A 17,510-nucleotide genomic window follows, 5' to 3' on the forward strand; every position below is an offset into this window, starting at 1 on the left:
CCAATAATTAAGCTGAAGATAAAGTTTAGATTAAACGCATATCCCCAAAATTCCAAAATTTAAGCAATTCAGCAAAAGAAAAAAAAAAAAAAAAAACATGATTATACATTCAATAGTAGTAAGAAGATGATTCAGAAGCATATTTCATCAAAAAAAGTTGGTGCGCACTATATCTCTATTGTATCACCTAATTTACACAATAAAAAATATATATATCAACAATAAATTGTTGTACATACCAATCTTCCTGCTAATAAAAGTATGGATTCCTTTGTATTATGATATGTAGCTTATAGCAAATATAGTCTCGACATGATACATTTTTATAACATGACACCAGTGAAATTGAAAGAATACATCACAAACAATAATTGAAATAAAAAAGAGTTGAAAATAGAAGACAATGTCTGGGACTGGGAGATCAAAGGAAATTAAAGACTTCAGTTTTCAAGGTTCTCATATATGTGGAGCACCGAGATTTATAGTCAATATTAAGTTGTTGGTTTGGATTAATTGATTCAAAATAGTAACAAATTTCTATAATTTTCTTTCAATTATTCTTATCTTTTAATTATTTGCCCATGTTTTTATTGTGTAATACTTAAATACAGGGGCAGATCAAGGATGTATCATTAGGGGGGAGGGGTAGAATTTGTAGAATTATGGCGTGTCAAAATATTTGCACGGGGGTTCAGGGTCGGGAGCCCCGGCCAATTTCTTTTTAGCATTTCGTACAGTTCATTTTAATGCATTTTTTTAACATTTACTTAATATAATAAATAGTTGTTCGCAAATTCAATTAATTTAATGACAAATACATTGAAATCATATAAAGACCTGCTTTTATACATTTTTCTAAAAAAATTGTTTCACCTTCTAAATAAATAAACTAATTTTCATTATTAATAGTTCATAGTTTTACTTTAACTTGAGGATTGACTATAATTCAGCATTAAAAATTTAACTAAGAAGGAAATAGGATAAAAATAACATAAATTTAACAAATTAATGTAAAATGTTAAGCAATTAACAATGAATACTATAATTATTAAAAAAAATGTATTATAATTTTCATTATTACAATAATTGACAATATCTATCAATTCTATAAAGCAATACATTTTTGAGAGCCCACAGCAATTCTCTATCCTACGTGGCGCTCTCAAAAGTCTCTATTTTGATTTATCTAATCCTGTATTATTTATTTTACATCTCAATTCTCAAGGTCTGCTAGAAAATCAATTCTGATATTCAATCATCCGTTACAAATTAGAGGCGCAATAGATCTGCAAATTCTTCTCAAATTTCTCTCCATCCCTCTGCAAATTTCATGCTCAATCACCGTTACAAAACTTAGATTAGCAATTGATCTGCAAATATTCTCAAATCCCTCTCCATCCGTCTGCAATCACCGTACTCAAATCTCATCTTCCGATCATTCTTGAATCTCTCCATCCATCTGCAAATCGTTCTGAAATCCCATCTCCCGCCGTCTACAAATCCTTATCACAACAATTGATATGCTAATCTCTATATACCGGGTCTCCCACCACTGATACATCAAAATTGGCAGGATTTGGTGCTCCATCTCCCCGCCTGATTCCGAACTATTTTTAAGGTACGTGATTGAACAATTTGATGTTTATGTGTTTCTATTGTTTCTCATAATTGTCGGACTATTTGCTGCAACATTTTCTCTTTCTGGAATACAAAGATATCGGCGGCGGAAAGACTAGAAATCGCCCACCCCTTGCTCTATCTCACTCGGTTGTCGGGCTAGAAATCGCCATCACCGCCGATGCCCAACTTCTCCGATCTCCTCCCATTTTCACACTGGAGTGGCGCCGAGAAGAAGAAACTCTTCGCGTCCATCATCAGCTCCTATCTCCGTTGGTAAATGAAATTATGAAATTCCTTAGCTGATTTGCAACCCATTTTTTTCATACTTCAGTTATATATTTGTATTGATTCTTACATTCTTGATTCGCAGGAAATTGTGAAGTGATAGTGCAAGCGAAGAATTTCACTTCTGAATCAAATGGTGATAGTTTTCAAATCTCTATTTCCAAAACTGCCAAAATCAGTATTTCAGGTATCCATGTCCCTCTGACGAGGTTCGGAATAATATTGTTATTTGTTTTTATTTCTTAATTAATTAATTTTTGGTGGCAGTGATCGGAAAAGCGAATGAACACGACAATGGTGGGGGCGGAGGACATGAGAAATCTGGTGTTTGTTTTAGTTCCATATGGGCTTTTCTTTTCGAATATTTGATTTAGATTAGTTTAACATTGCCATACACGTGAAGCATATTATTTTCTTGATTGGTTATATAGGTTTAAGCTTTATTGAATTGTTAGTGGTGTAAATCAAAGATAATCCGGAGAGGGAGCCTGAATGAGCTTTCATCTTTTGCTGAGAAATAAGAAAGTTGCATACCTGAGGATTTAGACCTTGCATCTGATTTATGATTCCATCCTGTACATAAAAGACAGAATATTAGTATCTCAAATTACTTTCGAAAGTACAAGGAAAAAAATGGTCAAGACTATGGAAGTTTAGGGAAATGGGAACTGGCAGTTTGCATGCTACTTGGTAAAACCGGGGCATATCAGAGGTGGTACATATCATGGCGTAAAGAAAAACTAAAAAAATTAGGATAAATATGAGCTTGAATGAAAAGATAGCAGACCTCTAATATCCCTGGCTTTATCTTTTGATTATATATAGTTATGTTATAGATGACTTTTTCATTATTTCTTTTTCTTTCTCTGTACCTATTTAACTACACTCTCCAACATTTTCAGTTTCCGGTTAGTTTGAGTATCGTACTTTCTTCTTGCCTAATTCAGTTTGGTGTAAGCTTTCTAATTCGATTCCAATTTTATGTGTGCTCATCTATTTGTTTATGGTTTGCCACTAACTAAGATAACCATGATTTAAGTATAAGCAATTAGGTTTGTATGTCAACAACTCATACTCATTAGGCAGAGTTATTTCTTATATTACCATCCAGGTTTTTAAAACTTGGTTTGCATATCAAACTTAACAGTGTGCTCTTTATACATCAAACTTCGAGTAATTTGTTTTATGCTCTGTATGCTTGTAAGAATTAAATGAGTTTGTGATCTATAGATGAATCAGAGGAGGCATTGAAGCTTTAGGGGATTCATTGTTCAAAGCCAACATCTCGGTGAAAATAGGAGTAGTATGGGGGATAATAATGGAAACAAACTCCACAAATTGCAAATTTGTAGTCACTATAGATTATTATCCATCTTAAATTGGGGCCATGATGTATGCTGCGCATTTAGTGTTTTAGGAAGTAAGCAAGCTATTATTGAACTGATCTTAGATAAATAGTTTTGTTGATTTACGATCCTAAATGTATCTGTATTTTCTTTTTCCCACCTTACCTATTAGTTCATGCACAACCATTAAGAGTGCTGACCTTGTGCAGTTGCAAAAGAGCAGTAAAGAGTCATTGTTCTATCGTTGAGAACTATGCCATTTGCATTCATGTCCTCGTGCAACTTTTCAGCTGTTTTCCAATCTAGAGCCTTGAAGCAAAGAGATTTTATCAGTCATGGTATGAATCTTCTCTTGTATCTTTTTGCTGCTTCTTTTGGTTTCTCACTATTTTGCTTAATCTGTTTTAGTTGGTTAGGTTGCTTTTTTAATGTATTAGCATTGCTATGATTAGGAGTAGGAAATTCTGTCTGTGTATCTTTGACATCCCCTTCCCTTCTTTCAGATTTCCTCATTTTCAGCATTCTTCATTTCATTTTTGTATGTCTCACTACCTTCAATATCTCTTGACATGGCAGAGCTGGGATTGGACATCGAATCACTATATATGGTAGATTTGTGAATCTTTGGAGTTACATTTAACGAGGGATTCTCTGCTGCTATCATCATAATCATACTTCTTGGTCAACTTGGGAGGTAATGTCCGAAACAATCTGTATGCATGTGCGTGTAAAATTATGATTACTAATTGTTGTGCCATGTGGCATAGTCTCAAATTTCTTTACTAAATATGAGCTATACAATGTGAAAGCTCATATGGCTTTGTGATAACTATACTTTAAGATTCTAATACTATTATTCCACTGTTCTACAAAATACAAATGAATTAGGGTACATTTTCATATCTATGACCAGATATATATATATATATATAGGGTGTGGTTCTAGAGAGAACTACATTATTTGTGAGAACGGGAGAACCATCAAATCTAATGCATTCACTGTAAAAATTAATGCATCCGCTGTTAAAATTAATGCACTCAAAAAAATAAAAAAAATTGCTCCCTTCAGGATTCGAACCCAAGATCTGCATTCATCCAACAAGATGATGCATCCACCGTAGATCTTGATGATCGAATGGCTGAAAATGGTTCTCCGGTCTTCTTTTATTTATGGTTCTTTCCTGAACCTCTCCATATATATATATATATATATATATATATATATATATATATATATATATATGGAGAGGTTCAGGAAAGAACCATAAATAAAAGAAGACCGGAGAACCATTTTCAGCCATTCGATCATCAAGATCTACGGTGGATGCATCATCTTGTTGGATGAATGCAGATCTTGGGTTCGAATCCTGAAGGGAGCAATTTTTTTTATTTTTTTGAGTGCATTAATTTTAACAGCGGATGCATTAATTTTTACAGTGAATGCATTAGATTTGATGGTTCTCCCGTTCTCACAAATAATGTAGTTCTCTCTAGAACCACACCCTATATATATATATATATATATATATATATATATATATATAATCCTTTCCCTTTTCATGATTCAAAGCACCTAACTATGCTTCTGTTGTGCAGGCTTGGAGTTGGTGCTGGCGGATATGAGGATCCTGGTGTTAAGAAATTAAGAGGCTGGTTCTCAAAAGTTTGTTCATGTCCAGTTTGCGCTTATAACTTCTTTGCTTGGTCTTACTTCTATCAAATTTCAAGAGGTCGCGGAAGGTAAAATTGAAATTCCAGCAGTCATTAGTCAGTCCATCCTGTGCTGCCTCATTTCGCCTAACATATTGACAGCCTTGTCAAATTTCACCAAACGCCCCTAGCTGCTCGATTAATTTGTTATAGCTTCAGCAGTTATACAATCAAAAGAACCACTTTCTTAATATGCAATCAGTTTCAGTTCATCTCATTTTTTATTTTTATTTTTTGTGTTAAATCTTGAGTTTTGTTTATGAGTGCCTAGACTCATATGTTTGATAGCCATGTTTTAGTCCAACACACCATATAACAGGGTTGGTTTTATGTTAATAAATTTTTATTATTTATTTTATCTCGATAAAAATTAGAGTTCCATGTTTGATAAAAAAAAATGGGCTCAAGGTGAAACGATAGAAATGGACCCCTATCCACCATCATAAAAACAGAAGCTGACATTTTTTTAAGTCACATTATAACATATCGGTAGAAGAAAAAAAAGTATTAGTAATTATAAAAAAATAACTTATTGTCGCCTTTTTAAAGATTTCGATAAAATCATGGTCGCATGTACATTGCTATACAAAGGTGTGAAATCATGTCGAGAAATCGCAATAAACCATTACTAATTTCACTAATATAAAACATACATATAAGAGGAAGCTCTTACTCTCCAAACTAAAAATCTGCATTGGTGTATTGATTGAGATTAATTAATACAATTTGAATTGTTTTGTCAATTTAATTTGATCAAATTTATTTAGCTATATAAATAATTTAGTTAATTTATTTTAAAAAATAAATTATTGTGATTAAATAAATTATTTCTTTAATTTAATTTGGCCATAAAATAAAATATTTGTGCAGTTTTTTTCAAAATAAATTTTGAATTCAACATTGATTTTTTTTTTAAAAAGAAAGTTGACCAATTGAAATACTAAATAAATTAATATAATTTGAATCTCAAATCATTTTTCTCAATCTTCACATGAGATGATACTCAAAAATTAATTATGGTCTTTCAAACTTCAAATAAGATGATGTTCATAAGTTAATTTTATTATTTCAAATTCTATTGGGATGATGCTCGAAACCTATTTATGATATTTCAAGATCCAAATGAAATAATGCACAAAAGTCTGTCATGATTTTTACAAGTTTCATACAAGATGATGTTTAAAAGTTAGTTATGATCTTACAAGTTGTTACAGATGATATAATCTCACAAGTCAACTTTGATCTTTGAAGCTCCGGGCAGTGATGTTCAAAAAATTGACACATAAAAGTTAGGTATAGTATTTTAAGGTCTAAACGAGATGATGTTCAAAAGTCGAATGTCGTCTGTCGGGCTTTAGATTATGATTCTTACAGGGTTTAGATGAGATAATGCCCATATGACAGATGAAGTCTTAACTTAATTCTTATTCGTCAATGTAAACAATTTGTACAAAATTAATAAAAATAATGTTTATATACAATTGACACAAATGTGAGACATTCCATCACATTTACATATTTTTTTTCTTTTATTTTTTCTAAAACTGCATTCTCACATCGACCTTTTTTAAAATTTTATTGAATGAAAATTTATATAAAGGTATTTCTATTACTCTAGCGACAAGTTAACATTTAATTGAGGAATGCGGTTGAAAGTAATACTCAATTACCTCAAATTAAACAAATTCAAAATTAATTTATATATAAATAATTATATTATAAAATAATATTAATATAGTTTAAATTACAATTTAAAATAATTCATCCGTCGAATTTCGAGATTATTAACCAATTATTGTTTGATATTTTATTTGTTTATATACATGTTTTATAAATTTAAACAAATTCAAAAAATTAGTTGGTATTATTATATGTGTTTAGGACAAGAATAAGTATTTAAATCATCACATATCTAATAGAAAAATGAAATACTCCTATGTGGCATCACCATATTCTTGCATTTCTATTTATCCTAATTCTCCAAACATTTTTATATTTATTCATTCTTATTTATCTAAATTTTCTCATCCCACATTGTTTTTTTATGAGATTTCACCAAAATAAAATCTATATAAAAATATGCTCTTACTCTCCAAACCAAAAACCCACATTTAATTGGTGGAGTGATTCAGATTAAAACATATGAATTGATTTATCAATAAAAGTTGATCAAATTTATTTAGTTAAATAAAAAATCATTTAATTTTATTTTTAAAAATAAATACTTGTGATTAAATTCTTCATTTTAATTTGGTCATAAAATTAAATAATTTGTATAATTTTTTTTTTGGATTACTCTTTGATTTTTTTATGAAAATTTACCAATTGAAATAGTAAATAAATTGATATGATATAATTTGAATATCACATCAATTTTCTCAAGCCTTAGACGAGATGATTCTTACAACTTAGTTATGGTCTTTCAAACATTAAACAAAATGATGTTCACGAACCAGTTTTATCATTTCAAACTCCAAACGAAATGATGGTATTTTAAGCTCTAAATGAGACGATGCACAAGAGCCTGTTATGATTTTTCAAGCTCCATACAAGATGATGGTTAGAAGTTAGTTATGATCTCACAAGCTTTAGATTGCATAATCTCACAAGTCAGCCCGGGTGTTCCTAACTCCTACTGAAAATGATATTTAAAAGTGAGTTATGATATTTAAAGCATCAGGTAGTGTTGTTGAAACGACTGACGCATTAAATCAGATATAGTATTTTAGGGTCTAGACGAGATAATACTAAAAAATTTGGCGTTCAAAAGTTAGATATTGTCTTCGAGTTCTTGATGATCATTTGGTCTTACAGACTTCAGATGAGATGATGTTTAGATGACAAATGAGATCATAAATTAATTCTTATCCGTCAATATAGAAAAATTGTACAAAATTTATACTCCATCCGTCCGCAATATCGTTTCCACATTTGCCATTTCGGTCCGTTCGCGATATCATATTCTAGCAAAAAGTTAATATTCAATTGACGAATATAGTTGAAATTAGTACTACCTCCGTCCACCAAAAGTATGACACTTTGGTGGGCATACGTTTTAAGAAAATTGGTGGTGATTTTTCAAAAGCGGGGACTGAAGAACCGCCAGGTGGACAAATGGTCCCACCAAAATTGAAATGAGTGATTGAGATTTAATTAGAAGTGATTTTTTTGTAAATAAAGAGTGTTTGTAAGGATAAAAATTAATAAAAAGTAATAGGGTATATGCGTTAAAATGGAAAGTACCATAATTTTTGTGGACATCCAAAATAGCAAGAATATCATATTTTTCGTGGTCGAAGCGAATATAATGTAAACTTTATTACATCTAATTAAATTAATTAAAAGATAATTATATTATATAAAATAATATAAATAATTTAAATTATAATTTAAAGTCCCGTCGAATTTCGACGGGTTATACACTAGTATATATATATAGGGGGCCGCTCCAATGAGACCCCCTAATTTTAGTGAGATATAGGGCACGATCTGGTGCGTTTATTTTATCAATCCTATGGCTGATATTGTATCTGGAGGGTGATTTTTTTTCGCATCGAATCCTAGAGGGAGCAGAATATTTTAAATTTTGTTATTCATCAGTATATACTGCATTGTTCATCAGTATATACGGTCCTGTTCATCAGTATATATGTCTTATTCATTACGAATTTTTTAAATTTTATTTTTCATCAATATATACATCTTGTTCATTAGATATACGTTTTGTTCATTAGTATTATATGTCTTATTCATTGTACTCATGTTACACGAAAAATATGGGGTCTCACTGGAGCATGCCCCTATATATATATATATATATATATATATTTAAAATCTCAATTATTGGGAGGGGGCTTCAGCCCCGTAGAGCCGCCCCTGCTTAACTAAATAAACACATAAACATTTATATTATTAAAAGTTAATACTCCAATATCTATTTTAAGCTAGAAAAGAGGTCATAATTTACTATTTTCGTCCGTCCATAAAAATATGTGGTAACCTTTTGTTTGTCATTCATGTATCCATTTTTTTAGGGCCTTTTCTCTCACTAACTCTCTCCACTTGTTTTAATTTGTGTGACCCTTTCTTTATTCATTAAATAAACAACTAACTTTTCTTAAAACCTGTGTCGCCCTCCCTTAAGACCTCTTTTTGTGGACGCGGGGACTAATGATTTAAAATTATTTTCAACTTTTCAGTGTAGCAATTAATTAAGTTTAATTATGTTTCAACTATTAACATCAATGCTAAGTTTTATTTTATAATAAATCCATATAATAATTTTCATAACTTAATACTTAAATAATCGCTAGCAATTGAAAATAACGTTAACATGAGAATAATATATAAAGCTGAACAAACATACATACCTAGTTCTTCTCTGGAGATGATATCTTTGCAATCATACTTGTTTATAGTGATGAAGTAGTATCAAGATTTTTGTATAAACTAAAGATGTTGTGGCAATTATCTTTTTGATGTTTTGATGCCAACCTATTTCACCTCTTAACAAAATGAGTGGACACTGCATAGGATCATAACATCCATAGCAATGCTTTATTCTATGTCTATCACCAGAATAAATCATGATGTCTCGCTCAAATGGTATGTTGTCATTATTACCTTCGACCCTTATAGTTGCAACTTGATTTGCATGTGGAGAATTATATACGTGTTGATCTAAGTTCACATCTTTGGAAATATGAAGTTCAAAGAATTATATACGTGTTGATCTAAATTCACATCTTTGGAAATATGAAGTTCAACGCTATCCATTGACAAACCTCCCTTTTTTCTATCTATTACAATTTCTCTATTGTTATATGATGCTTTTTGAACTTTCCATATATAGAAGAATAAGCTTTCAATCTTTAAAAAAAATTACATATGGATTGACCTCTAAAAATTTTGTGACCTTCTTAACTGTTATTCAGGGTATATTTTGTTCATTGTGTTCTCTACCTCGCTTCTTGTTTCATAAACATAATTGGAATAAGCCAGGAGTTGAATCTTATGGGATCAATCCTGAAAGATCATGATAAACCGTTCCTTGTGCAAAAAATAGAAAAATTCCCCATCTTGCAAATGCAAGCTTTTTATCTAACTTCTCACCAACTGGAATATACAATTGTATGAGCGGATATTTCTTAGAAAATTCATAACTTTTTGTGATTAAGATGTAAACAATTCATACAATTCTTCGAAAATTTCAAAAAATGGAAGTATAATTTTTTCATTGCCACAATAAAAGTAGGAGCCTTGTGTTGAAATTTTGCAGCACCACAATAAGTGTAATTAGACATACCTTTTTTAATTTATGTAGCATAGAATCTACAAGTATAAACAATAGATTTAAATATAGTAAAATATTATTTATTGTATATCTATAAATAAATACTATATTATTCTAAAAACATTAATATTGTAGTACTTACTATTTTAAGTTAGAACTTCTCTTTTTCATTTGTGAAAGTCTTTTTTGCATGTGGATATGTCTATGCGGCTGAAATATTACATATAACATTAACAAAAGATTAAGAAAAAAAAATTCAGCTCATGCATAGCCAGATGGTTTGGGCTAGACCTCTTCGTCGAAAATTAAAATTCACGTTTTAATTCTACTGCATTATAATAGTTAATCTTATTATCTTTTTTAAAACTAATTTCTCTTTTGGCATCATATATATTTTTTTGGTATTGTTGAAGAAATTTTTTTAGCTAAATGTGAACCAAGAATTGAGAGCACTCATACTTTAGAATCAAGAAGAAAAATAATACTCACAAAACTTGCATAAATATGCTCAAATTAATAATAATTCAAAATTAACATACAAACTTATTTATGCGACAAGAGTTTAAAATTCACTAACTTATTTATGATGAAAAGGAAAACGAAAGAAGGATGAAAGAAGAAATTAAGTTGTAGTAATTTTGAAGAATTTGAACTTATTTAGAATTATGATTAGTGTAGGACTCTTGTATGTTTATAATAATAATAATAATAATAATAATAATAATAATAATAATAATAATAATAATAATAATAATAATAATAATAATAATAATAATAATAATAATAATAATAATATGATATTACATCATTGCCCTTAAAATAGATTTTAAAATAGGGACATAATAGGCAAATCAAATTTTGTAAAACAAGGCTCTTTTATAATAGGTATAGATTATCTCTTACAACAATTTTTTTTACAAAATCTATTAGTTCATTGCTTCTACTAAATATAATTTATTGGATAGATATATTTATTTATAAGCCTTATATATATCACATAGCTTTAGTGTAATATCTAATGAATTAATATATTCATATAAATATAAAATATGTAAAATAACTTTAAAATAAAATATATAATAGGGGTAAAATAGACGATCCACATGTTGTGTTCAAGGCTCTTTTTATATTAGTATAGATTTAAGAGCATCCGCAATGGGGTTCCTTGATAGCCTACTTGATAGTGGTTGTGTTATTGAGTAGGTAGTGCTGCATTGGGGTTCCTTGATAGCCTACTTGATAACATTAGTTTTGATTTTATGTTTTTCATTTAAATTTTATTGCATAATTTAAATAACATATTTTTGGAGAAGTTGGGGTTTTTTAAAGAGGAGAAGAAGAAGAAAAAAAATGGAAACGGTCGGTCAAAGTGCGCAAATCGAGGCATTGCAGTCAAAATTCGAATTTAAATTCGAATTTATCTATTTTTCCTTTTTTTTTAATTAGGGCGCGTGCATTGCACGCGCCTTCCCTCTCCCCCCCTTCGCGCATCCTCGAAGACTCGAGTATTGCTCGAGTACCTCGCCCCCGCAACGCACCTACTCGAAGGCAACGCCTTCCTCGAGGAGCCACTCGAGGAAGGCGTTGCGGGTGCTCTAAGTAGAATTTTAATGGCTTAAGATAAGAACTTAGGCACTTGCAATGGACAAAATCCGTCAACTTGGCTCAAGCCCAATTAACATTCCAAGCTGGACCAATGAGCCAAGCGACCTGGTTAGTCCAGTCTGTCAAACTTCGAACCAACTTGGATTGATAACGAGGCTAGCCCAATTACTTAAGGAAACTTGTTCGTCCAGCCCGATAAGTCAAGTTATATTTATTGCAAGATCAACTTGGACCGCCCCAGGTTGATTATCCCACTTCAAGCCCAACTTGTTTAAACGGTCAGGCTGAATAATTTACACTCGGCCCGAGCCCATCAAACTAGCTCGTCAATCTGGCACGACCCTAAAAAGCCCAATTAGTCAAACAGATTGGTCCGTCTAGCCCAAAAACTTATAGACCGACTTGAATCCACAACCAAGCTGGATATATCGCATGCGGCCCAAGGGTTCTTGTCAACCTAGATTGACAAGTTTATCAGACCCAGCCGTCAAACCCTAAAAGGCGTCTCTCGCCAAGTTGACACAGTCAAAGGGTAAATCTTTATGATCTCGTCCAAATCGCAACAACTGGGGAGATTAAGGTTTTGACGGGGCCAGACTGTAGAAACCGTAGCAGCTGGATGTCCTCTATATAAACATTCAGACTGGGTCATAAAAGGGGGACACGGAAAATCCTATTTGCTCTCTACTTCTTGAATTCTCTCTACTCTGCCACCACGCTGATTGTTCTTCTAAGTCGGAAAATAGCCAACTTGGCCTATCTCCGCCTCTCACCTTCCATTATCACAACCCGCCGTCACCGTTTTCACCCTCTGACGCCGCTAACACCTTGGAATAACCACTCATTCCAACATGTCTTTCTCTCTTATTTCAATCTGTTTGTCATTCTATTTTGCTATTCCGTTACTGACTTGAGCGTCGGAGGCTTTACGGTCGACACCCCCTCTCGGTGCTCAACCTAGGGCTCTTACGTGTTCTTGTGTTGACAGGTTGTTAGTGCCTAATCTATCCGGATGTGCAGACGTCAACTTCAATTGTAGATTTTAGCCTCTACAACACTTCATATAGTATTTTAAATAGTTGTTCTCTTTCTATTGATTCAACAATAAGTATATTGAAACTTGAAAGGATAAAAAGATCTATTTCTATGCGTCTTTTTTTTTACTAGCAGAAAGAACATACGTTGTACGTGTAATTAATGTTATTTTATTTGATAATCTATTATTTTAGAAAACCTATTAATTCATTACTTTTATTAGATAACTTATTGAATGGATATATTTATCTATAAGCCTTATCAATAGCTATAGATATATATCACATAGATTTAGTGTAATATCTAATGAATTAATATATATTCTTATAAATATATAATATGTAAAAAAATCTTAAAATATAATATATAATAGGGGTAAAATAGGCAATCCATAAGTTGTGCCTTAGGATGCCTTAAGCTCTTTTTCTATTAGTATAGATATAGATATAGATATAGATTGCTTCATCTTCAATAACATTTACATCATTAATACTTTATAATCTTACTTTAACTAGAAGATTGACTCACATTCAACCTTAAAAATTAATTAAGAAAACGAAAAGGAATAAAAATAACACAGAATTAACAAATTATAGTATTAATGTAACAAATCACTATAAAATTAATATTAAACAAATTAGCGTAGATTAAATGATTATTAAAATAATATACTGTGTTATTTCTCTCATAATATTTCTTATATATATATATATATATATATATATATATATATATATAGGATAGAGTTCTATGGAGAGCATCAAAGATTCGAAGAACGAAGACCAAATCTTGTACGTCGAATTTGGGCAATCTAACGGTCAATAATTACGCTGATCAACAATCTATAAATTACGTCCATTTTATGATTTGAGGATAGATATGTAATTTTGATTTCAGCATATCCGTTTATTTCATAAAATAGATACAATCAAATCGGCTATTTACGGAAGAGTAATAAGTGGGATATGGTAGTTACGTCAATAACGCTTTTTTTCCAACGTGCAGTGGCTTTCCTTCTTCACCGTGAATTGCTGCTCAACACTTCAGAAAGAATACTCTGCTTCGAATGTATGCCATGGAATCTCAAGGTAATTATATTCAACTAATTATATTTTCGGCGATTTAATAGTATTGGAGTTTTCTTGTTTCGCTACGTCGATCTTGTAATTTTATTGCGCTTTTCCTTGCGCTTCTGATTATGTGTTTGAAATCTTAGGAAGAGAATTATTTGAAGTTTCGATTAGATTAACAGTTAGAATGACTTCAACAAATTTATTTTATGAAGTTTCATACAATATCTGTTTTCATCGTATATCCAGCATTGCACAAGGGACTTGTTCATATAACTTAGTTTTGTCAGTTTACCCAATCCAAATTTGCTCAATGGAATATAGAATGATTATAAGTCACACAATCCATCACAGCATGAACGAACTTTGGTATGAACGTAAGAACTAATTTTTACAGCAACTTTAGACTGCATCATTAAGATAATTATAAGATTATTTGTTTTAAATCTAAGGGAGAGATTTATTAGAGTTACGTTTAGATTTAGAATTATTTCAACAAATTTATTGCTTAACAGATTCATACAATATCTGTTTTCATCGTACATGCCTCATTACCTAAGGGAAAATTTCATATAACTTAGTCTTCCCAGTTTGCCCAATTCAAATTTTGTTCACTGGATTATAAAATGGTTATAAGTCACACAATCCATCACAGCATGAACGAACTTGGGAACGAACGTAAGAACTAATGTTTACAGCTACTTTCCAGCTCCGATTTTTTGATATGGATTCTCAAGGTAATTTGTATGTTTTCGTTGCGATTCTTATCTGCGTCGATCATGTATTCCAATTGCAATTCTTATCTTCTCCGATTTTTATCTGTGTCAATCATGTATTGAAATTGCGATTCAAATTCTTAGTGTTGGTTCCCAGTTGCGATGCTTATTCATAGAATAATGTGCTGCGAAACGTTTTTTGAATGGCTAGATCCAGTTGCGATCCCAGGTGCAAGTTTTTTGAATGGCTAGATCCAGACATTCCAACATTTCAGAAACGTTTTTACCAACGGATACGAAATGAGCGAGATGGATTGGAGGTAGAAAACGGAAATTTTAAAAATAGAATCGATGATCTTGTTCGAGAGAATGGAGTATCATCTGCAGAAATCAAGTATTTGAAGAAACAAAACAGAAACCTCAAATTGATTTTGATATTGTTGCTCATTCTGATGTTGTTTTGGTTAATATAATTATTGCCTAATGCAATAATATGATATTAATAATAATGAATTTAGTTCGGTATTAGTTTATATTGGTTTTTGGTAAGGTTGGTCCCATAAAAGATGCGTTGCTTCAATTTTTTTATTTAATGTTCATTTGCAGAATTTATGTATTTTTTAGTTTTAAAACATATGTTCATATTTATGTTTATTTCAAGGATAACGTTCACAAATAGGTACGTCTGAAGGTATCATTTCGGTATATTTAGTGCCCATACAAAATAAATTAAGATATGTGGTTTCACTACAAAAAAAAATCACTTTAAATATTGCTTATTTTATTGAGTCACGTATTATATAAAATTTTACACGTAATCTTTTGAAAACTTATCATGTTCATTACAATGTTCACAGAACAAAAAAGGTTCATATATATACATGAACATGACTCTGTTCTGAACAAAATTGTTATGAACATGATTCTGTTATGAACATAACTTTAACGAACATATACATGAACATGACTCTGTTCTGAACAAAATTGTTATGAACATAATTTTAACGAACATATATATGAACATGACTTTGCTCTGAACAAAATTGTTATGAACATTATTTATTTTGAACTTGATTTGAACATTATATCTTTACTTTAAGAACTTTATTTGTTAATGAACATGTTAAAGTTTTTGAATGAACTTACGTTTGCAAATACTTGTGATAGCCCCAAAATAACACATTATTATTTATATATTCAAAATTTATTATGCTATTCACAAAGTAAAGAAAAATTTATATTTCTACTACAAACTGGTGCGAATACACTGCTAAATTCAATTAAAGAACATTAATTAAATACTTGAGTCACGACATTGATGTACTACTTCATAGATATCAATATTAAGGCACTGACGATATGACAAATCTATGTAAAAGTTGTTTGGTTTTTATCAGACAGTTCCAACAATAATATACATAATGAAAAAAAATGCAATTCGTTATGATATGGATTCTCAAGGTAATTTGTATGTTTCCGTTGCGATTCTTATCTGCGTCGATCATGTATTGCAATTGCAATTCTTATCTTCTCCGATTTTTATCTGCGTCTATCACGTATTGAAATTGCGATTCAAATTCTTAGTGTTGGTTCCCAGTTGCGATGCTTATTCATAGTTCTTCATCACTCTTGCATCAAAAGATTCATTCATTATATGTGTTGCCATGGAAGCAAGTGTTGACAATCTTAAATATTATTAAGAAAACTTTATGGAAAACACATTATGTTGGTGTGGAGACCATGATTAGAATAGATAATTTCGTTGAACATCACAACACCAAAGATTAAAACTAAAGTTTTTTAGATGAATTACGTTATGTTCGTTTAATATGTTCATTTAACTGCAGGATTCATTCATTATATGTGTTGCCATGGAAGCACTCGTTGACAATCTTAAATATTAAACAGATTGTAAGAAAACTTTATGAAAAACACATTATGTTGTTGTGGAGACCATGATTAGAATAGAAAATTTTGTTGAACATCAAAGCACCAGAGATTAAAACTAAAGTTTTCTAGATGAATTACGTTATGTTCGATCAATATGTTCATTCAACTTGCAAACATCTTCGGGGCTTCAAGTCGTATAGACTGGTGGTTATGCACTTTAATATCATGAGCATAGATACTGATATGGAAAATTCATTTCTGATCTTATTCTTTGCTATGCACTCAAAGGTAAATGTTGGTTCACATTTCTGATCTTATACTAATTTCTGATCTTATTCTTTGCTAAGCACCCATTTTTGAATGAGGAATTCCCTCTTGCAAAACCTTACATTCTTCTTATCCCCGAAATAAACGAAATTTGTGGAGCAAAATTACACGCCTCCGAAAAACTTGGCTGATCAGTATCTCTTCGTCTATATGAGAAGGTTGTTCAACGAACCAAAAAACGCACCACTTTGTTCAATGAACATAAATACGCACATCACGAACGATCAAGACAAACCTTTTAGAGTTTAAAGTTATCTTATGACTTTTCAAAAATAGGCCACTATTTTCGAACTTGCAAAATTAGGCCAATTATTTTAGTTATGTGTACCTAGTCCACTATTTTAGGTATTCTTAGGCCACATGTGTACCTAGTCCAGCTTTTTTGGACCACATGTTTTGACCACAAAAAGTGGACGATAGCTGCTTAATTCACCCCAAATATGGCCAAAAAATACCATATTTTTGCAAGTCCTTAAAATAGAGTCCAAACTTCGTGTAACATGTGAAACGAACACAAATACGAACCACTTTGGTCAACGAACATATAAACGCACATGCATAGGAACGGATGATGAATTTATGAAATTTATTATAACATGTTCAACTAACACAA

General features: G+C 31.1%; 2 long non-coding RNA genes across 6 annotated transcripts; both read left to right on the forward strand.

Annotated features, from left to right (window-relative positions):
• Positions 1–1,101: 1,101 nt before the first annotated feature.
• Positions 1,102–5,173, forward strand: LOC130992696 (uncharacterized). Of its 5 annotated transcripts, none has more exons than XR_009091323.1 (7): positions 1,105–1,618; positions 1,715–1,893; positions 1,991–2,092; positions 2,173–2,858; positions 3,461–3,589; positions 3,828–3,945; positions 4,848–5,173. It is a non-coding gene; the product is annotated as an uncharacterized LOC130992696 (long non-coding RNA). The 5 variants fall into 5 exon arrangements; XR_009091321.1 differs by having other exon boundaries at positions 1,112–1,618; positions 2,173–2,229; XR_009091324.1 differs by having other exon boundaries at positions 1,102–1,893; positions 2,173–2,229; positions 2,808–3,589.
• Positions 5,174–13,683: 8,510 nt separating this feature from the next.
• Positions 13,684–16,873, forward strand: LOC130992708 (uncharacterized). The gene is made up of 2 exons (XR_009091354.1): positions 13,684–13,982; positions 16,528–16,873. It is a non-coding gene; the product is annotated as an uncharacterized LOC130992708 (long non-coding RNA).
• The last annotated feature ends 637 nt before the right edge of the window (positions 16,874–17,510 follow it).

Source organism: Salvia miltiorrhiza, chromosome 7, assembly GCF_028751815.1.
Source record: "Salvia miltiorrhiza cultivar Shanhuang (shh) chromosome 7, IMPLAD_Smil_shh, whole genome shotgun sequence".
NCBI lineage: Eukaryota > Viridiplantae > Streptophyta > Magnoliopsida > Lamiales > Lamiaceae > Salvia > Salvia miltiorrhiza.